The sequence below is a fragment of the Nyctereutes procyonoides genome, unplaced genomic scaffold (assembly GCF_905146905.1).
Source record: "Nyctereutes procyonoides isolate TBG_1078 unplaced genomic scaffold, NYPRO_anot_genome, whole genome shotgun sequence".
Lineage (NCBI taxonomy): Eukaryota > Metazoa > Chordata > Mammalia > Carnivora > Canidae > Nyctereutes > Nyctereutes procyonoides.
Genome location: NW_026575160.1, coordinates 6,829,115 through 6,851,534, shown reverse-complemented (window position 1 = coordinate 6,851,534; position 22,420 = coordinate 6,829,115). Strand labels below are relative to the sequence as shown.

The 22,420-nt window shown below is 35.9% G+C and overlaps 1 protein-coding gene across 1 annotated transcript in view; it reads right to left on the bottom strand.

Annotated features, from left to right (window-relative positions):
* Positions 1-22,420, bottom strand: part of HDAC9 (histone deacetylase 9) — a 910,451-nt gene that overhangs the window by 224,090 nt on the left and 663,941 nt on the right.

Sequence of the window (22,420 nt, the reverse complement as noted above, 5' to 3'; positions counted from 1 at the left end):
CTCTAGCATTTGAAAGCTGAAGGTAGAGAGATTAGGAGCATGGCACAGAGTTGGCTCTGGATATGGAAAATAATTTAAACAATGTAAATTGTTTAGAGTAGGCCATGAAAGGGGAAAGAAATGGTAGTGGAGGAGAAAGCAATCCTGCTTACCACACTAGATAATTACTTGCTAAAGCTGTTAAGAAATGCAAAGCAAATTCTTAAAACAAAAACTACTATAATTTGAAAAAAATCAAAGTACTTGTATCTTTTTTCTTTCCATACAACGCATTCACTTCTCCTTAGTCTTTCTACCAGTTTATTCTTCGGCCTGATATGTGCGTGTGGGTGCACACCCATGTACACATGCACGTGTACATTAGGAGGCAATGGTACACAAACTGAAAAGGAGATTAGGATTCATATAAAAGACAACGACATTCAAAATAGGATTTTGCATCAGTACACATAAAAATCCATACTTTTGTGGTGAAAGAGAATTTTTTTCCAAATTCCTTTGTATATCAAGAACTAAGCTGGTGGTCTCAGATTATTACATTAGTGACAGCATCAAGACAATGCTACCATTGCCTCTCTGATACTCAGAAAAGAGACTCTTTCTACCTATCAGAAAGCCAGGCCTCGACCTTATAGATTTAGTCTTTAGAAAGGATATATAAGAGGAAGAAAAAGCCAAAAGTCATCCCTTCAGATCCTGAGAGATTGGAGAAAGACAAACCTACGGTTCATCAGAGACACCCCACCAGGGAACCCTACCAGGTTTCATCTTGAAGTGAAATCAGGAGAAAATCAGCTGCTTCAAATGCTAGGCAATCAGGAAAAAGAAGATGGACCAGGGAAATTGCCATGGAAGACTGAATATCCAGAGGATAATATGAGTGTCCAAGGACCTCATCAGGTCTCCATCCCTCCCTCATATACCCAAAAGACATCTTGAAGAGGAAGCTGAGAGATTGAACAGTTACCTATAAAAGACTGCATCCAATAGTAAGTTGATCTTGAAGTTGATTTTAAAGAGATGGATATATTAGTAATTATGGAGAAGATCAGTATAATTAGGAAAAAAGAAAAAGCATATTTATCACACGTATGAATGAGTATGGCTAATTCTAATTTTGTATCCAATTTTTAAGATCAGGAATTTATTCTGCTAGATGATAGGGAAAAAGGTATAAGCTGGATCCTGAGCAGAAGTCCCAAGGGATATGCTATATACATGGCTGGTGGTATATAACTATATTTTAGAATTAATGTAGCAATATACAACTTACTACCTCCCTCAGAATTCATCTGGAATTTTTACCAAGCTTTTGCTTACAGAGCATTCTAAAAAATAGTATGCTTTTAACTTCCAAAAATTTCTGTATAAATGTACAAAACATGAAGGCAGCTTTAGTAGTTTTTTGAGTAACTGTCCAAAGAGGCTTTGTTTTACTGCCAGAATTAAAATTTATCAATTTGAAAATAGTCCCCCAAAAGTTCAAATCACTTATAAACATGTAGAAGGGTCTGGACCTAATGTGTCCAAAACTGTGGTTCAGAAATGTTAGATGAGGCTGTTCCAGAAAAAGTCTTTCTTTGTTAGGAACCAAGCAAATGTGGTGAGATAGGATGGAAATATACCCTAGGGTAGAGAATTATACAAGCTTGGCCCATAAAAAAGATTTAGTCATCAGAAGAGAAAGCACAATTCTGAAAACAGTACAGAGCTTGGTACTAAGATCCTTCCAGCCTGTATTTTCAGAGCCTCACGTCTAGCTGGTAAGGCAGTAAGGGTAAAAAGATGGAGAAGGCTATAAGTAACAACTGAAATAGGCAATACATTTTATATTCTGTTTAAAAAATGTGATTGAAGTAAAATACTTTGGTATCAATTGTAAAAATTATGTTAAAAGACAAAGAATGGCACATTCTCCATTTCATTATGGACCTCAGAGAATCCATGGCAACTGGCAATGTGAAAACCCCAGAATAATCATCAGAGGCCAGTGAGACTCATCAATCTGAGAAAGAAAGAGGAAAGAAAGAAGAAAGAAAGAAAGGAAAGAAAGAAAGAAAGAAAGAAAGAAAGAAAGAAAAAGAAAGAAAGAAAAAGAAAGAAAGAAAGAAAGAAAGAAAGAAAGAAAGAAAGAAAGAGAAGAAAAAGAAAGAAAGAGAAAGAAACGAGGGAGGGGGATGAGGGGGTTAGAGAGAGAAAGAGAGAGGGGGAGAGCAGGAGGAAGGAAAGAAAAAAGAACAAGAGATAGGGAAAAAGAAGTCCAGTAATTCATAAGCACATAGCAATTATTTATACCAGTCTTCTAAAACAGTTAGGAACATGCTCTCTATGTGGAGGCATGGAGATAGAGAGAGTAAGGGCTAAAAGTATTAATTACATGTCTACTTATGAAAACTTAGCCACTAGTTAATACTCTTCACATCTGAAAGAAGAACATCATGTATCTGTATATATAAAAGATAAAAAGGAGGACTGCTAAATCAAACCTGATCTATGAAACATGAATGGTGAAAATATAATTCATTCACTTGGAGTCATAGCAGAATGTAATTCAGAAAGTGTACAGGGAATGTGATAGACACCTAATAAGGACATTTCAGGTTTTTTCAGTTTTATTATATATTACCTTACTCTATAATACTCTGGTCTTTATTTTTATAAATAACAATGACAACAATAATCATTGTTGTCATCTCATAATTAATATACTTATTAAAATCCAAACACTATGCAAAGCTCACTGCCCAGATAAACTCAGACAATTCCTCCAACCATTGACACTGATCCTCTTACTAAGCACTTCTGTATATGAAATTCAGAGAGGTTATTTAGCTAGTAATTAGTGCAGCTGGAATGAGAACTCAGAAAAAAAGTGTATAAAACTCTTAAGCCATATTGATTTTTTATGCTAGTAAAATCAAAATTGAAATAAACTATATAAAAAACAAAATTATTTTTAAAAATCTAGTTTTATTTATAGAATCAAGGATTTTCTTAGTGAAATATACCAGATAAGACCTAATATCAATATTTTATTTTTAAAGGTATTAAAATTCTACCATGTAAAATTGCTAAAATATTCAAAAAATTCAAATACCACAAGTTGTATCTGGAGTAGTTGGGCATTTTCTAATTTGTTTGCTGTTATATTAAAGCAGTAGTTATCAATGGGAGTGGTTTTCCCTACCACCTTTTCCACCTCCCAGGGGCCAGTTGGGAATTTCTGGACATTTTTGTCAAGCCTGAAGGAGCAGGTAAGCTTCTAGCCTCTGTTTGGTAGAAGCCAGGAATGCCCCTAAACATCTTAAAGTGCAATAGGACAGTACAGAGAAGAAGTTATCTTGCCAAAATGTCAATAATGCCAAAGTTGAGAAATCCTGCCCTAGAAACATTGAGATTCATATAAATAACAGTGCTACCTTCTTCACATGGCTGCTAGAAGTCTCAAAGTCAAATTTGTGGTCCTTGTCTGGTAAAAATATTAGCTACAACACTTTATATGCTAATCCCATCCCTAGCTCACTGTATTTTCACTTTTGCATGATGACAACCTGCCTTGAATATTCACCACACATAAACACTTCATGTTTATTTTGAAAGTTTTTAAATCCTTTATGGAATATGGCAAGACTAAAAGGAAAATATAGAGACGCAAGATGCAGAAAGAGCAAAGAGAATCCAGAGGACGCAGGCAGAGAAGAGGAGAGCGAGGAAATAGGAAGGAAATCACTTTATACTTTCATTGTTAATTTTAACTTGTGTTTTCTCTCTTGCATTTTCTTTGGAATACAACCAAGAATGATTTTTATCAACATTGTTCTTTTCCTGAATTTATCCAAATAATTCTGTATCCTGAATAAAATCAACATTAATATAAATTTATATTAAAGGATTGTTCTGTCCTTTTCAGTTTCTTCAGTTTCACAAATAGTAGTGACAGAGCCAGGAAAAACCTTTCCCAGTTCTCCCCATTCTTTTGCTTCAATCTCAACTTATTTTTGCCTAATACATGAAAGAAAGGGATGATAATTTCTTTTAATGATTTCAAAAAGAGATAATTATATAATATCAGTGACAAAATAAAAGATCAAGGACATCATGTGATTATTGGCATTTATACAAAAAAGAAAAGAAAGAAAGAAACAGACAAGTTCTAACTATTAAAAATCAAGTCCTTGAGAAATGTTTGTTTATAAGAATGTTGGGTTTATCCCTGCACATGTGGCTGGGAGTAAATGGACAGTCTGCTGCATTTGAGTGGCTATGATTCATTTCATTTAGTGGAGATATCTAAGTGCCATTTGTGAGTATACCCACACTTCCAAATGTTCAATTCTTTTGAAAATATTCTGAGCATCTGAGAGCTGGGTTACTTCAAATACCATTGCTTTCACAGTTTCTTTACTCCACTGTGAATTAGAAACATGAATAAAAATGACCAAAATCCATGGTCAGGATTTTGCAAGAAATCAAGATGCTTCCTTAGTGCTACTCCTGCCCCTTATTCAGAAGCCTCTGTGTATGTGAAAATCCTTAGAGTAATCACTTATGTCTTTCATAGTTTTTTCCTTTTTTAAAAAATTACTTACTCTGAGAATGACTCCATTAAAATGGATAGCAAAATATAAGTGCAACACACAGTGCACAAAATAATCAGAGTTCTAAGTAGGCTAACTGTCCAATAGTTCTGTCACTGAATAATAAATATTGTTCTCGCAATTTATGGTTTTAAAAACAGCAATAATAATAGCAATCTTCTTCCTAAACAGATCTGCAGCAGGAATACTTTAAATATTAACTAAAGTATAAAGAATTTCCTTGGTGTTAAGGGGTACGTAGTGACCCTTTTACATAGACAAATAGATCCATGAACAGGAAAAGGTACAAAAAATTAGCTTAAAGAGACTCACATACAGAAGTGGTACAACTAGGTCTAAAGCAGAAGCCACATGTTCAAAATACTCCAGAGGTCACACTGGTAATATAGATGTAATATAATGTAATGTAATGCAAGGTGAATGAAAGGTAGGGCCCTTGGTATGATTTTTCAATCTTAAATATTGAGAAGAATTCACTTTTTATTTTATTTTTTTAATAAATTTATTTTTATCGGTGTTCAATTTGTCAACATATAGAATAACACCCAGTGCTCATCCTGTCCAGTGCCACCTCAGTGCCTGTCACCCAGTCACCCTCACCCCCCGCCCACCTCCCCTTCCACCAAGAATTCACTTAAAAAAAAAAAAATCCCCAGCCAGGCTAAAAGAAACTTACCTATGTGCTAAATATGGCTCCTGGGCTATCAGCGCATAACTTTTGCTGTCTAGAGTAACTTACTTCTTTTTTTTTAAGATTTTATTTATTTATTCATGACAGACACAGAGAGAGAGGCAGACACAGAGGCAGGGAAAGAAGCTGCCTCCCCACGGGGAGCACAATGCTGGACTCGATCCCAGGACCCCAGGATCACTTAGTCAAAGGCAGACATTCAACCACTGAGCCATCCAGGTGTCCCTAGAGTAACTTACTTCTACACAAAGTTTGAAAATTCTAAAGGAGGAAATGGGGGAGAAAAGTATATCAGAGAAACTAACTGGGTTGATTTCTTGGGCAAAATGATAAAAGTCTAAGGATTTCTTAGTGTGAAGCACTTGGAGAGTATAACAACCCTAATTCCGGGGGGGGGGGCGGACGGGATATGTTTATAAAGGAGTCTAGCTTTGCCTAAGGATAAGACTAAAGCAAGGATGCTCAGGTTAACATTTCAAGTAAATGCTATAAATATTCACAGCACTACAAAAAGTTTCATTGCACTATTAAAATTCGCTACTTGAGAAAATTCATAGTGGTGAAAATTATAATTAATTCAGCAATGTTTTAAAATGGATTTGAAACATCAATTGCAGTAATGCCTACATGCATTTAAAAATGTAGCCTCATATTTCTGACACATCTATCCTAATTAAAAAATGCTGAATAAATAATTAGTTAACTGTTGGGGAAAGGTTCCAAGCTAAGGTCATAAGGCAGGCAAGTAACTGAATTGTCTAATGCAGGTGTAACTGGAGTCTTGGAAGGGGGAAAGAAAAAATAAAGCAGAATGACTGACAACTTCTCAAAATAGTGAAACCACAGATCCAAAAGATTCATACCATAAGTAGAAAAAAAAATGCCATCAATTCAATTATAATAGCAGACAAAACCACACCTAGGTGCATCACATACGAACTGCTAAAAAATAAAAAAGTAAAAATAAAATATTGAAGGCAGCCAGAGAAAAGATACATTACGTACAATACTGAACTATGACAGGAATTTTGACTGATTTCTTAGCAGAAACTACTTAAGCCAGAACATAAAGGAGTGATGTCTTCAAAGTTTTTAAAAGAAAAAAATGTCAATCAGAATTCGATACTAACAAAAATATCTTCAAAAAATACTTTTAAAGGGTGAAATAGATTGTTCAGAAAAATAACTGCTGAGGTATTATTCTTCCATCAGACCTGAGTCACAAAAAAATGGCAAAGAGGGACTCCTGGGAGGCTCAGTGGTTGAGTGGCTGCCTTCAGCTCAGGACGTGGTCCCGGAGTCCTGGGATCCAGTCCCTCTAGAGCCTGCTTCTCCCTCTGCCTATGTCTCTGCCTCTTCCCTGTGTCTCTCATGAATAAATAAATAAAATATTTTAAAAACATGGTAAAGAAAATCATAGAGGAAATGAAGAGTGCTAAAAATGATAATGAAGATATGCATATAAAAGAGAACTTTTTTCTTATTTCTATTTCCTTAAAACACTGATTAAAGCAAAAATATTAAAAAATATATTGAGGGGTTTATGGCACATGTAAAAATTGATGTATCACAACAAAATACATAGAATGGAAGGAGAGGACCACAAATAAACTGCTTAGGATTTTCATATTACATATGAAGTAGTGTAATAGTACCTGAAGGCTGACTTTGAAATATATTATTAAGTATAAATGCTAGAGAAACTACTAAAAATATAGATATAAAACTAATAAGTTAATAGTGGAAATAAAAGATATAATTTTTAAAAATATTCAATCCAAAGGAAAGCAGAAAAAGAAAACAAACAAGCAAATAACAGATGTAAATATAAAACAACTAACAAGATGGCAAATTTAAATTCAATCAGTAAAAAACACTGGTCTACAATACTGCTACTCAAAGTGTGGTTCATGGCACCATGATGGTCACAGTCTACAGTAAGATAAACAAAAGCAAGCATTTAGCAACTTCTATAGCAATTTTTTAGAATAAATTTATATCTATTCAATCCAATAAGAATGAGTTTTTATTGGGTATGTTTTCTGTATCTCATTTTTAGTAATTCTTTTTTATTGCATTTTATGGAAAGCATTGCTCTATGACAAGAAATAAAAAGGAATCAAACAAAATCTTGTCCTTTACCACATAATAATTTGAGGAGCATTGATTTCATAGAGAAAGGACTTTCCTTCCAAATTGTACACAGGCAGAACTCTATTTGGGTAAAAGAGACAGAAAAAAAAGGGAAGCAGGAAGTAAAATTAGAAGTGTTTGTTAGGTGGGATTCCTAAATGGCTCAGTTGGTTGAGCCACTGACATTTGATTTCAGCTTAGGTCATGATCTCAGAATCATTGGATCAAGTCCCACATCAGGCTCGCAGTCAGCAGGGAGTCTACCAGAGATTTTCTCTCTCCCTCTCCCTCTGCTCCTCCCCCAACTTGCACATGTGTGTACATGCCCATGCTCTCTCTCTAAAACAAATAAATAAATCTTTTTTTTTTTTTAAAGAAATGTGGGTTAGGAGGGTTTTTTTTTTCTTTAAATTACCTCTTTTTTTTTTCTTTTTTTTTTAGATTTTACTTATTTGAGAGAGAGAGCACGCACACAGGAGGTGAAAGAGAAAGAGAGAGGGAGGACAAGGAAGAGAAAGAATCTCAAGCAGACTCCCTATTGAGTGCAAACCTGACACAGGGCTAGATCTTTCCATTCTTGATATCATGCCCTCAGCGGAAACCAAAAGTTGGATGTTTAACCAAATGAGTCACCCAGGAACCCCGTGTTAGTTTTATTAATAAATTACCCTGAACAAAGTACGTTGTACACCAAGAGGGAATGACTACTAATAATCTGCCTAATAATTCCAGTAATAGTTTATACCTGGAGGCCTTCATAAACCCCTGAATTTGGAGAAATTGTCAGGTTTTCTGATAAGCTTTTTTAACAGACATTTCAATGAGCCAATGTTTGGACTCCTCCACCTTTTTCCAAAACTCTTTTGGTGGTAGCTTTGGCAATGATTTCATCAATGTTTAGTGCAATATCACCTTATCTATCTAGCTGACATTAGAATATGAGTGAGAGACCTTGAAAACTACCATTTCCGTTTACAAATTGTTCAAACCTGGGCAAGTTTATTAACCATGCTCTAAATAAAAATAGAGATGACACAACTTTCCTCATAGGATTATTATTAGTATTAGTCAATGCATTCAAAGTGCTTAACCAAGTGCAATACGACAGTGAGAGCAGTAAGCTCTCAGTAAAGGTTCACTAAGGAAAAAAATATTCCAGAGTTTTGGTTCCAAAATTACTTTCTATTCAGCCACACATCAAAAACAAAAATCATCTGTGATAATGCTGGAAGCCAAAAACTACTTCTAATCAGAAAGCTACATTTTTTTTTCTAGCTGCATATGGATCTAGTTCAACTGGAGTTTCCTGAATGAATGTCGGCCTTTTCCAAGCACATCCAGCATAGCTCAATCATTGGCACCCGAAACAAAGCTAATGCTCTGAAAAGCCGCACATGATAGAAATTAAGCTACCTGTACTGAAAGTGGATGTGAAAGTATTTAAAAGGGAAGGAGAATGACTTAGAAGAAAAGGAATTTAGGCACCGTCTCCTCTGTATAATCTAAATGCAGCTTGTTGATTCTTCTCGGAAATATTCCCAGAGTTAAATATAATACTAGTTTGCCTATTAACAGAACAGGTTTCATATGCACTGTGCATGGTTAATGTGGTACATGATTCTTCCACGGATGCCTTGGATATTTCACCCTGAAAGTTGGGAACTGAAACTCCTCAGCCAACATTAAGCAGTTTAGTAAGCAGCTGCTGCTATGCTATGCTGCTGCTTGGGCCACGGGGCATTTCTGAATAATTGAGTTTAAGCTTAAATAATGATCAGATGCCCATAGAAACCTCCTGTGAGATACCAGACTCAACAAAGAAACAGGTTTTCATCACAGTACTGATTCTGTACCATTTTAGGCACGCTGAATAAAAATTAAAACTATGAAAGAAATTAAGTATCTTTTTAACTTTTGCATTATATCAGGTAAAGTATATCATTTAAATGAATCATCCATTGTGGATCAGCTATTTCTGCAGACAGTATCTTGATTTGGTAATTTAGAAATTACCTAATATTTTTAAGTCACTGGAATCATATCAGCTTGATTTAATTTCTGAGAAACTTTAGTTTTAATTTTTCTACAGAGCTTATTCTGTTTTAAGCTCTATATAGTATGTATAATGGCATCTGCAAGCCAAATTTCTTTTTTGTTTTAGGAAATAGGATAATTACCTTTTACCACTTGAGTGGTATTTGAGAAGGTTTTCAATCCTCAAGCCTCTACTTTTAGGGTTAGAGCTGAAGATTCCAGTACTTATTTCCTTTCCAGGAAGAGTGAAAGTAGAGGTAGGAGTAGGAAAGATTCAGAGAGAGAGAAGCCTAGCATGTCAGTAGATGCAGTGAAAGAGATAATAAAGTCAAATTTATTACCCAAAGGAAGCACAAAGTAAATATCTCTGGTCAGTATCTAATGAAAGATGTAGCGGACAGATTGAAGCACCAAAAAAGTGCCAGCACTGTGTTAAACATTTCAGAAACATTACCTAATTTATTCCTCATGATAGTCTAATAAAGGCACTATTAGTCACTTTTATAAAAGAGGAAGTCTCTTTAGAGAGGTTAAGTAACTTGAATGGTTACTCTGTTGATAAAGGCACAGAACTGGGATTCCAATCAAAGTCAACCCTAGATATAGATATTGTTCTGGATGGAATTGTGCCTCCCCCCCAATTCAAATGATAAAGATCCAACCCCAATGTGACCATATTTATAGATAGTGACTTTAAAGAGGTAGTGTGACTGGTGTCCTTTTAAGTACAGGAAGAGACACCAGTGATGTTTACACACAGAGAAAAAGCAAGTTTACACACTGAACAAGTTGCCATCTGCAAACCAAGGAGAGAGGCCTCAGGTGAAACCAATCCTGCCTGCAACTTGAATTTCCAGTCTCTAGAACTATGGGAAAATATATATATTTTTAAAACATACAGTTGACCAAATCTTCATTACCATCAGGAATAGGATAAAGGAGCATATTTTTCTACCCTAGGCATTAGCATCTCAGAAAGGGGGAGTGATTATTTAAAAAGTTAATCAGGTTTTATAAGTAGATGTTTTTGTTTTGTATGTGTTTATTTCTTTTCTCTCTGGATTTCTTTGCAGAATAGGCTAATTATATGATGTTCCAAATGCACGATGACTGTGAAGCTTGGAAAGCCATCAATTTTGACTTCATGGAGTAATTGAGGTATTGTTTAGGATTACCTTATATTTATATAGCTGGTAGTAAGCAATACTTTGTTATTTAAAAATGTTAGCCAGTGGTATCCTTTTATGGCAAGCTGACCAAATACAGATATGAACTTAAAAAAGACTTTCTGTATTGTGTGTTCTATAGATCTTTCCTTAATGATATATAATGAGAGCTATTGTTAAGTGCTGTGAGTGCAGGACTCTGCGTGTCTTTATCTTCAGGGTCTGATACATAATAGATCTTTAATAAATATGAAACAGTCAATGAACGAAAAAAATTAATTCTATGTAATATATTTCTTGACAGGGTTTGACTGTGGCTAAAAAATCTAAAATGTGAAAATCCCTTACCTATTCAAGTCCTGCATTACATCAATAATTTCATGAAGAACACTTCTTTTTCAGTTAGCACCACACCTAGATTTATAGCTTTCATTTGCTAGAATTATGTGTCTCCTTTTCTGGCTTGACAGCCAGCAACATCTGGGGTGCCCCAGACCTCTGTTTTCATGGTTCACCCCTGCTTCTCATAGAAACTCCCATGTCTTATTAACTATTTGCCCAAAGGAGACAAGCTATCCCTCCAAGTCTTTTTTTTAAGAGTTATTTATTCATTTTAGAGAGAGAGAGAATTAATTAAATGATTTGTCCATCTGTAGTCACACAGGATCTTGTCACTCAAAGTGTGGTCCATGGATCAGCAATATTGACATCACATGTGTGTTCAAAGGGATGTAGACTCTCAGACCCCATCCAGTTCTATTGAATCAGAATTATATTTTAGGAGTTAGAGAAACACTTTTGAAGCAGTGACAATGTGGAGAATTGAATTCAAATGTTCTAATTACTAAATCAAGTTTTTCTGCCCATGTGCCTCATCACAAGGGCTTCTAAAAACAATCCTTGTTCTCCCCTTACTAGTCCCCCTAAAGTGTCATGATTCTAATGGGAAAACATTAGTTATATGTCAGATGAGACCTGAAGGTATTAGAGCTTTGAAGAAGTTTTTAAATCACACACTTGAGGTAGCAGTTTATTTATTCTCTCCAAAGCAAGACCTAATTAAGGCCACCCATCAGATTGGAGTAGTGTCCATTCTCTACACACAGTTGCCACTGATCATCACATTTGATCCTCACAATAATGCGATGAGAGAGAGGCCTGATTGTTAAAGACAAAAAGGGGCACCTGGATGGCTCAGTCGGTTAAGTGTTCAACTCTTGATTTCAGCTCAGGTCATGATTTCAGGGTTGTAAGACTGAGCCCTATGCTGGGCTCTGCACTCACTGTGAAGCCTGCTCAAGATTCTCTCTCCCTCCCTCTCCTTCTACCCCTCCCTGGACTCATGCACACATGCACATGCTCTAAAAAAAAAAAAAAGAACAAATTGAGACTCAGATAAGCCAAATAATTGTTAAAAGAGTTTGCATTGCTGATTTTTCTGACTGTAGGTCTTGGCAGAAGTACATACCCCCTAAAATCATAAAAGCAGTCAGGGACAGTTCTGGTGTTATTTAGGTAGCAATACTTCAAAAACTCTTGAAAGCCCTCTATAACTCTAAATGACTGTCACTTTTTCCTCCCATAGGCTAATATTGAGCATCATATTTCTGGGCTGAGGACCTATGGTATTCTTTACTGTATTCTTTGGTTAGCTCTGCAGACTTTAACAATGGGTGTTCTCTTTTCTCCCGTGTGATACAACATGCCAGTTCTTTGAATGTATATATTCATTTCATGTTAGATGTTCTGAAATCCTGAGACTTTTGAAATGGAGCTGGGATGGATTTATGATGACAATGGGTGGGTGAACCCACATGCTTTCTCTCTTTTGTTCAACACTGGGAGGAACACATGAATGACAGCCCATTCTCTTGGGATCACTTGTAGGTTATAATGCCCACACCTTAGCTTCTTTAGTCATGGTGAGATGAAAAAGAAATAAAGTGGCTATAGGGAGGATCTTCAGATTCCAAGTAAAACCATGGATATGATGAATGAATACTGTGACTGATACTCCATATGGAAAGAAGGCGTGAACTATTAATGCGGCAGCTGGAAGAGACAAGGGGCATGCCATGTACATTAATACTCTACCACAAACCCCCTTCCAGTATGATCAACTGTTTTCTGGCAGCCCTACTGACCTTGCATGTACAATTTTTAGTCCTCTTCGTCTTCAGAAAAATATCCCTTTACTATTTATGTGCCAGTGATAAGTACAGAACCATATTTGTTTTTGTAAATTGCTACATTTTAAGATTCTAAAGATTCTTAAGACATTGGCAGACTCAAGGCTTTGCAATATATGAATTCCTGTAGGTTATGTGGTCAATCAAGGAATCTAAAAGTCCTTACTGTTGTTATTTATAGTAATCTGCTCATCAGTCCTAACAAGATTGATTAGAGAAATAGCCCAGTAATACATCTTAGTATTTCCCTACTACATTTAATCTGATGAACATACTGTGGAAAGGATATTTCACAATGTGCAAATCCTTGTAATCACTAGACAGTGCATGATAGAGCCGTGTTACTACCAAGACAGCTCAATAAAATTAACTCTGGATCAGTAGGTGTGTGCAATGAGATTTTCTCTAACTTTTCCAAAAGTAGTTTTGGTCCAAAAGCAAGGGTTTTTCACTGTTCTAGTTCAAATTAAAATGCTCTGTAGAGGTTCATAATTTCTTACCTCAAATTAATGATGTCTGAATGAATGGATTTAATACTTCATAGGAATTACAATAAAGAGAATGCTCTTGGCAAAAGAAACAATTGTGCATTCTTATGGATAGAAATATTTTCATTTGGGAAATGAGTGTTGATAATCCTATGAGGTTGACATTATGGAGAGTTGTGTGTGCATGGTACTGTGGTTAAAAGCTTGGGAATCAGGAGCTATTGATTTTACCACCTACTACTTGTGTGACTTGAACACGTTATTCCCTTTTCTCAGCCTGTTTCCTTTTCCATGGAGTCAGAAGCCTCAGTTCTACCTTTAGTAACAAGACTTATGGGAAGGCTGTGAGGATTAAAAGACATAAGGTAGGTTATCATTGGAAGCTGCATGAGGTAGGTATCATTGGAAGCTACTCTCTGATGTGAGACTGTATTAGTCCAATTCTGTGAGAATCAAGAAGTATGTTTTAAAGGGTTCTCTGGCACTGCAGAGGCCAGAGCATCTCACCTATTAAATCATTCCTTCATTAAGTCAAACCTCTGAGTCAAAGTTAAGGGTTATAATTTTACTTAGTTAGATGTTTAGACTATAGCCCTATATGACAGCTGAAACTTTTTTATTCAGTCCATTTAATAACAAAGATTCTGAGCATCACAAACAGAAAGTTAATAGAAAAACGTAGCCCTGGAATTCAGACTCCAAAGTTTGTGTTTCTTGTGCTGTATATGCATAATATACAATTGGTTATGAACAAAGACAAAAGTAATCTAACTTTGTTTCATGCACTAACCTAATAGGATCAATAAATCAGTTACCCTCAATCTAGCAGCTCAGGTATAAATCAGCAGGGATGAGCTAAAGACAAGTGAGACCACAATATAATAGTGTCTACTAAAGAAGCAGCTAAAATGCACATGAAAAACCACGAGAAATATAATGTAAATGTTAGGGTATTTTCAATATACTTGAAAATGGGCAGGTATTAGAGTATTGCATCTAATTTGCAGCTGCACAATTTATATAGGAAACTGTCCAAATAATGTTCCCAGTTACTGGGAAGCCCAAAGCATATAATACTAAGATCTAAAGCTACCCAGATGTCTCCCAACCACAGATTAGATAACTGTGACCCCATCTCAAGCTCCTCCAGACCTCCAACATCATACCTTAAGAGAGATTTCAGGATATCAGAGTATGACTAAATCTACTACACCTCAATCCAGTAGTCAAAAAGGAGACAGGGAATTTTGTGTGTTCTAAATAAAACAACCCTACCCTAAGATGGTTATATCCTCATAGGCAGCAGTGAAGGTGGAGATCCAGAACTGTGAGCAATCTTGACAAGCCTACTCTGGCATCCCCTGTTATGCCTCCTTAAGTTAGTCACCAAAGAAACCAGGACTCCTCACTTATCAATGCTTAGCTCCAAAAGGTAACATTTCCCATTAACCATCAGTTCTGTCCCCAAATTCCATACCATCTTCCCTCCTTGCTTTCTTTTCTGCATAACATTCATCATTACACACACATACTTGAACTAATGCATATTTGTTTATCTGTCTTCTCCACAAGAATATATGTTCCACCAGGATAGAATTTTTTTTTCTGTTTTTCTCATTGCTGGATTTATTGTTCCTGGCTTATAATAAGCACTCAATAAATGTTTATTGTGTAAACAACTGAATAAATGAGTGAATGAATTCTGCCCCAAGTTATGGTAGCTTCCAGAAGCTGTGAGTATATTAAGTCTAAAGCCAATTAGTATTGGCTGTTTGACTTATTCATACTTGCTTTTAGTAGAACAGTGAGCTAATGAGGGATAGTGCACTCACTTACTAGTTCTCAAAATGAAGATTTGATGCCTCTGACAAAAAAAAGCTAAGGAAGGAAGGCTGTGTTGTACAAATATTTCATTAGAAAAATGACTTTGGATGTTATTCAATGAAGAGGTCAAATATTTTTTTCTTACAGTCCATATCACCATGGACTCCCAGGTCTCTCTCACTAAAGTTTTATTTTTAAATTTTTTTTATGATAGTCACAGAGAGAGAGAGAGAGAGAGAGAGAGAGAGGTAGAGAGAGAGAGAGGCAGAGACACAAGCAGAGGGAGAAGCAGGCTCCATGCACCGGGAGCCTGATGTGGGATTCAATCCGGGTCTCCAGGATCGCGCCCTGGGCCAAAGGCAGGCGCCAAACCCCTGCGCCACCCAGGGATCCCTCACTAAAGTTTTATGAATAGAAATGGAGAAAGGTTAATACAGAGTACAAGTGGTAAGCATAACAAGGGATATGAATGAGAACTGAAAAGAAAAGAAAAATTTAAAAGAATATGCGGCCAGAGTTGCTCCATACTTAGCACATAGGAACCTCTCAATACTTATTTATTTAATAATTGAATGAATAATGTTGACATATCTAAAGGAGAGGCAATAGGTTAAGAAAAAATTAATCTCTAGTAGCAAAGAATTTCACTACTTTCAGGCCTTGTCTTTTATTTCTTCGAAATGGTGACACTTCTAAATGGCATAGGATGAGTGACGCCTGGGTGGCTCAGTGGTTGAGCATCTGCCTTTAGCTCAGGGTGTGATCCTGGGATCTTGGGGTAGAGTCTCACATCAGGTTCCCCATAGGGAACCTGCTTCTCCCTCTGCCTATGTTTCTGCCAATCTCTTTCTCTCTCTCTCACTCTCTCTCATGAAAAAATAAATAAATTTAAAAATTTTGTTACTATGGTAACAAATTAACCAAATGATTTTGGATGCATAGTATTCTCAAATACAGTAGATTTTATAGTCTTCATTAAAAAATATGATTCAATGTATGCTTTGTTGTTAAGTCATTGCTTAGTCTTTCAAGTCCTTAATTTTACATCTTAAAATAAGACATTGTACAGTAATAATGATGATGCTCGCTTAGGAGTCAGGAGCTGTGGGTACCACCCAGAAATTCGATATGATTAAGTCCTAGGGAATCTGCCATGAACTGCTTGCTATGGCTCAAGCATTCAGTACACTAATTTATTTTAATCTTGGGTTTTGAAAGAAAATGTTACAATATGACAATTTAGAAATTATGCTTTACTAAACTTTCCATCAAAATATTTAACAAAGACAAATCTAACAATATTGTATCAATATTCTGTATTGGTTATTAGTTTGTTAAAGAGATGAGTATCTTGATCAGGAACTATCCAAGGTAGAAATATGACAAATGAAAATATTAATGCAGTTTTTTCGCAACAAAATGAAAAGGTGAGATGGGCAAGGATTTAGCTGTATTCCAAGTCGCACAAAACAGAAATTGACCAAAGATTCCTTTTTTCTAAGTAGTCTCATTTCCTTTGTCAACTCTAAATGTTCATCTAAACTCAGGCCTTATGTTTTTTAACAGAAGTGGCAATCAGTAGATGATTGTATATTCAAATTTATTCAAGTGTGTTTTGGTTTCTCAGAGTTTTTGTTTCATAGAACTATAAATTTCTTGAATTCAAAGCTTAATGTTCATCAAATCCATTTATCTTTAGCAATGGGGAGTCTAAGTTTCAATTTCTTTAGAGAAACTGAATTATAGACCAGAGAAAAATTATAGAACAAGAAATTCCAGAAATGGATATGTTTTCTTCTTCTCTGCTATTGATATTATTTTGGTTGACAGTGTTGCTCATACAGTTTTTATAGGTGTTGTGGTCCTGAGAATGTAAAAAACACATGTGTAAAGCTTTAATGATGGCATTTTTAAGATATCCCATGTTGACAACAGAAGAATTTTAATAGCTTTGTTATATTCATGTATACTTTAAAAGAAAATGAAAATGGAATTTCAAAATTAATCCTGTTGTGCGTAGCCATAAAGTCAAAGCAATAAAAGAATTTAATCACAAATGAGATGCTACAGCTAACTGAATTAAGGAGGAAGTTAAGGTTTTCATTTCTAATTGTCCTCTTCCCTGCAATGAACATCAGACACTTAAAGATTATATACACTTTTACATTTTGCAGTAAACATAGAGTAATGTATATATGTTTATCTCTGTGGGGAGTATTATCTACTTCCCTGCAACTATTATTGAGTATATATAATTAGCAATATTGGAAACTTCCCTTGTTACTTAGAAGGAATTTCCTAGTTTGCATAATATTTTGTACTTTATTTTCCACAGCTGGGGCAACATGATCTTTTTGTAGAACCCACAACATGAACCAAAATTCTGAAACAATTTCATCAGAGCAGCTTATCAATTTTACTTTTTCCAGGTGCTTATGGGGTGTTCCTGCTAGTATTACTTGCATCCAGTTTAAAATTAATGTAAATCCAAATAGGATAGGGAGACGGGGAAAAGATCGATCCAAATCATAGCAGATCCTCACTGTGCTGGAGGGAAGAGGGCTGTGAAGCACCTCTGATAACAACAGTGGAGGAAATGAAGCACTGATTACAAGCCAGGTTTGAGCTGAGCATTAATACAAAGAAAATCAACATTATCCTGATTACTGCATGGAAAAAATAGATGCCAGCCCACCTCTTTCTGCAGATGTAACACCAGGCATTGTGCTTGCCTGGATTAGGCATAACTGGATGTGATATATTAGGATAACTGGATGGGAATAGCACATAATACATATACTTATAATTAAAGGAAGGGAGGTTCCTGACTTAATATAAAAACTTCAAAAACATACAAATTTTGGCATAAACATTAGGTTTTGTTGTTGTTGCTTTAGGGAAAAAAAATCCCTTAGTAATCAGCAATAGCTTAGTGCAATTGTTAAAAATATGGTGTGTTATTATAGCCTAAACACTTGATTCCTGGACATGCCTCCCCATACCCCCCACCCACAAACTCTTACAAGTATGTTCATTCCTAATTATACTTGAAAAAAATATTTAGCTTATGGCTACTTGAATAGCCCCCACATCGCTCTTCTTTCTTTTTTGTACTGGAAGCCCCCTCTTCTGTGTTCCTTTAGCACATTTGTCCACATCAGTCCATGAATAGGCTATGAGCAACTGAGAAAAGTGGCCTTATTAGTCTTTGCATTCCTGCACCTTATCTAATCACTGGCAAAAAGTCTTATTTTTCCTGCCTGCCCTTCATTCTACATATGATGGCATATGTTATGCTTTCTAAATTATTGTATTTCAAAGAAGACAGCTCTAAATAGGAGAAAATTATATTAATCAAATATTTCTGTTACACTGAATTTAACTATATATCCATAGGTTTGGTCATAAATCATTTCCTGATATTATAATACAGAAAGTCAGTGAGGTCCTTTAAAAGACTTGCCACTAGAACCTTTTCTTTACTGTTACTGGGGAAGACCCAACGTAATGTAATAAATGGGTAAAATAATACAAAGACAAAATGGCAGACAATAAATGTATGTACATATATAATATTTATATATATCTATGTAAATTTTATAAATCAGAGGGGAGAGCTTACATTTTAAATCTGACAGAATGAAAGAAAATTTGAGACATTTCATCCAACCCTGCCTCTAGTACAGTGAGTATAGTTAGTACATAACTGAAATGTCTGCTGAAAACCTTAGGGCAATTGAAATGAGCCTTAAATTTCCTTCCCACAACCACCTAATCTTTCTCCCCATCTCCCCCACTCCAAATCACAAAAATGACATCTCTAACCTCCACAGTGTGTCAGATTTAGGAGTAATCAGATAGAATATGGGCAGAGTAAAAGTTTGTAATAAAAAGCCAGCTTCATGTTCACAGATTGACTGAGTTGCTGCTGGAGAAGGTGCCTTGATTAAACCTCACAGAGCCTCATTTTTGGCACATCTTTGACCAGTTAGGCGGGCCTAGATTCTACCCATGCTCAGCAATTCCTCATTCCTCTTAGGGAATTGTTCTGCTTCTTCCACAGCTCCTCCTCCTCCAATTAAGGGTCTGACACTGCCCATTGACCACGTTTATTTTTCTGCCTTTTGGCACCAAGAGCTTGTCTGTTGTAGGATAAAAGTGGAATTCTCTGCTGTCTGCAGGGCTTTCCCCAGGGAACAGAGCATGAAACCCAAACTTATATATAAAATCATATCCTGTTTGCAAACATCATATTCCCTTTGCTTCTCACTAATCTGGTCCTGTAAACCCCAGCACAGCTTGAGAGCCCATTCCTCATCTAAACAAATGCCACAAGCTCCTTTATACTTTTACAACCATGTCAAAAAATAATATTGCCTGCCAATAGTGATGTGATTGGAGTTGCCTCCTCCAAGCCATAAAAGAAGTGCAGAGTCTGTTATCAATTTCTCTAAGTGTATCAGGGGAATTATGGGTCGATTCAGTTCCAAGTTATAAATGACAACTCAAAAGCCGCAGAAGCGTTTGAAGCTGGGAGCTGATGACGACATTATCATAAAAGCCTGCTCGTCCTTGCTTTTGTGGGTTTTTTTTGTGGCCTATCAAGTGAAGAGGGAAAAATAAAGCTGAGAAATGATTTCAAGATTTCTTCACACAGCAGCAGGTCAGATGGCCAGAAAAAATGATCACTATTTTTAGTGATATACCCTTAGGAGTGAGAACTAAAGTGGTCCTACACTGGCTTTTATTTCCAGAATCCCTTAATTATCTATTTCATTAGATGATAACCAAGTCCTGGTATTTGGTAAAATACTCTCTGCAATTGACGCATTTTCTTGTAGTGCAATCACACACTAATGAAAAGTGAGTCATGCCATAGTAACTAAGAAAGTGAGAACCAAACAGAAAGGAATTAAAAACCCTTGAGATTGTTGCTCAAAATGCTATTCTGGAAAATATACTTTAAAATACCTGAAGTACCAATTGCCCGTTGAGCAATTTAACCAACTACTCTCAAATAGTCATAGGCAAAGAGTATATACCTATCATGATGAGCAATGGGTAATATTTATAATTGTTGAATTGCTATATTGTACACCTAAGACTATAATACTATATGTTATCTATACTGTAATTAAAAAACTATCATATGCAATTTTAGGTAAAAATTTAATAAGAAGTAGGGATTTTCAGATTTCATAATGTCCCAGATAGTCTCCTCAAAAACCAATCTAAAAAACAAAACAAAACACAAAAACCAGTCAATCTATCAGCCTTCAGTAGGTATATATTAAAGTCCCCTAGTAGCAAGGTATATATTCTAGGACTAGAGTTTACTTTAATAATTGGGGAGCATTAAATATTTTGGAATTTAAATCAGTGTGTGCATCTTAGATAATGTGAACTGGAAGAGTGCCTTAACAACAAGAGCAATTTTAGTGTTTTCTAAGCTCTCTGGAGTATCCCTGCTGTGAAGTTGGACCACTCTCAGTTCATATTGGATATCTTTGTGTAGTCAATATGTCTAGAACTGTCCCAAAGTAAAAATTTAGACTGGTACAAATCCAGAGGATTCAGAGTTTCTCTTAGGACTTGTATCAAAACCCAAGATATGATGGGCAAGAGGTTTCTGAATGCCTTAGAACACAACTTGGTTTCTGGAGGAAAAAAAAAAAAAAAGGCCAAATCAAACTAGTTCTCTAGACTAGCAACAAGGACAAGCTTGTGTGTGCACACACATGCATGACACACATGTTCACACACATTTGGACCTATATTAACACCACCAGAAGACCATTAAAAGACCCAGAGGCCAATCTAATAAACACAAGTACCTCTCTCCAGCCTTCTCCAGCACTAAAGTCAGATTAATCCAATATTCTACCTCCTGCTGCTGCTTGCTACTACTAGAGTAGTACTAGCTAAAGAATAAGAAGTTACTGTGGTATGAGTTTAGAGCTGTTGAATAGAGGTACTTTGTGTTCAAGGGAAAGTGTTGCATAGGCACAACCCAAGTCAGACTTGGGACGTGGATCCTAGGGAGTTGTCCTCATTTCAGCTCTGGGTCATGAATTAAGTGTAAAGGGGTGGAAATTTGATGATCATCACTCTTTTCACAGTTTTGATTTCCTCCCCATCATTGTATCCTCTAAGTAGCCATTAGCTTTGTTTCATTCTTTGCTCCATTTGCATGTAATCAGTCATTCTCTTAAAAGGAGCACTTGAGATGTTAGAAAATAAGTACAAAAGCCAATGAAACCTATTTTATTTTTTAAAAGATTTTATTTATTTATTCATGAGACAAGGGCGGGGTGGGGGGTGGGGGTAGAAACATAGGCACTATACCAGCCATACTGCTGTACTGTGAGGCTCTAGGGATTGTGAAGATAAAAACCATGGAAGAACCTAATGAGCTCTTTTAGAACTCCTATACATAGACATGAACATCAACCTCATACTTTTAGCCTTTTACCCTTTACTATGCGACTTCAGGAAAATATGATTTCTCTGAGCCTTCCAGTTTCTCATCTGCAAAAGGGTATTAATAATAATAACTATTTCACAGGGGCACCTGGGTGGCTCAGTGGTTGAGTGTCTGCCTTTGGCTCAATTTGTGATCCTGGAGACCAGGGATTGAGTCTCTCATCAGGCTCCCTGCATGGAGTCTGCTTCTCTTTCTGCCTGTGTCTCTGCCTCTCTCTCTCTCTCTCTGTGTGTCTCTCATGATTAAATAAAAAATTTTTAAAAATATACAATAAGTATTTCACAAAGCTGTTATAAACCTCAGTTATGTATTAGCAAACTGTAAAATCCAAGCAGGTATTTTTTTTTTTCCCAAGCAGGTATTGATTGTTGTAGTTGTCATCCTTATTTCTAGAGAGGGCAAAATCATAGGTGAAGGGATAGAAAGATTATCCTTGTGAAATCTAGAATCACTAAAATGGTAGAATTAACTTGAAATATATGGGATTTCCCTGTATAGAATTCAGTTATAGCAAAATACTGCCTAAAATATGATACCCACAGTTCTTTCCCTTCAATATCCAAGAGGCCTAATTGACTTAAATTCCTCGGTCCTTGAAACCTGACCTAGAATTATGCTCTCCTAACATGACTTAGCACTTAGTTCTATAGGATGACAATTTGTTACTGGTAACAGTTAACCTTAAATAAATTGCAGGCTAAAGGATGTGTTCTAATCATCCACAAAAATGTAGACATTTTTCTTCATATGTCAGTGGATTCAAACAAATTTGTCTTTGAAATGTGGTATAAATATCCTGGGTCAAAAAAGGCT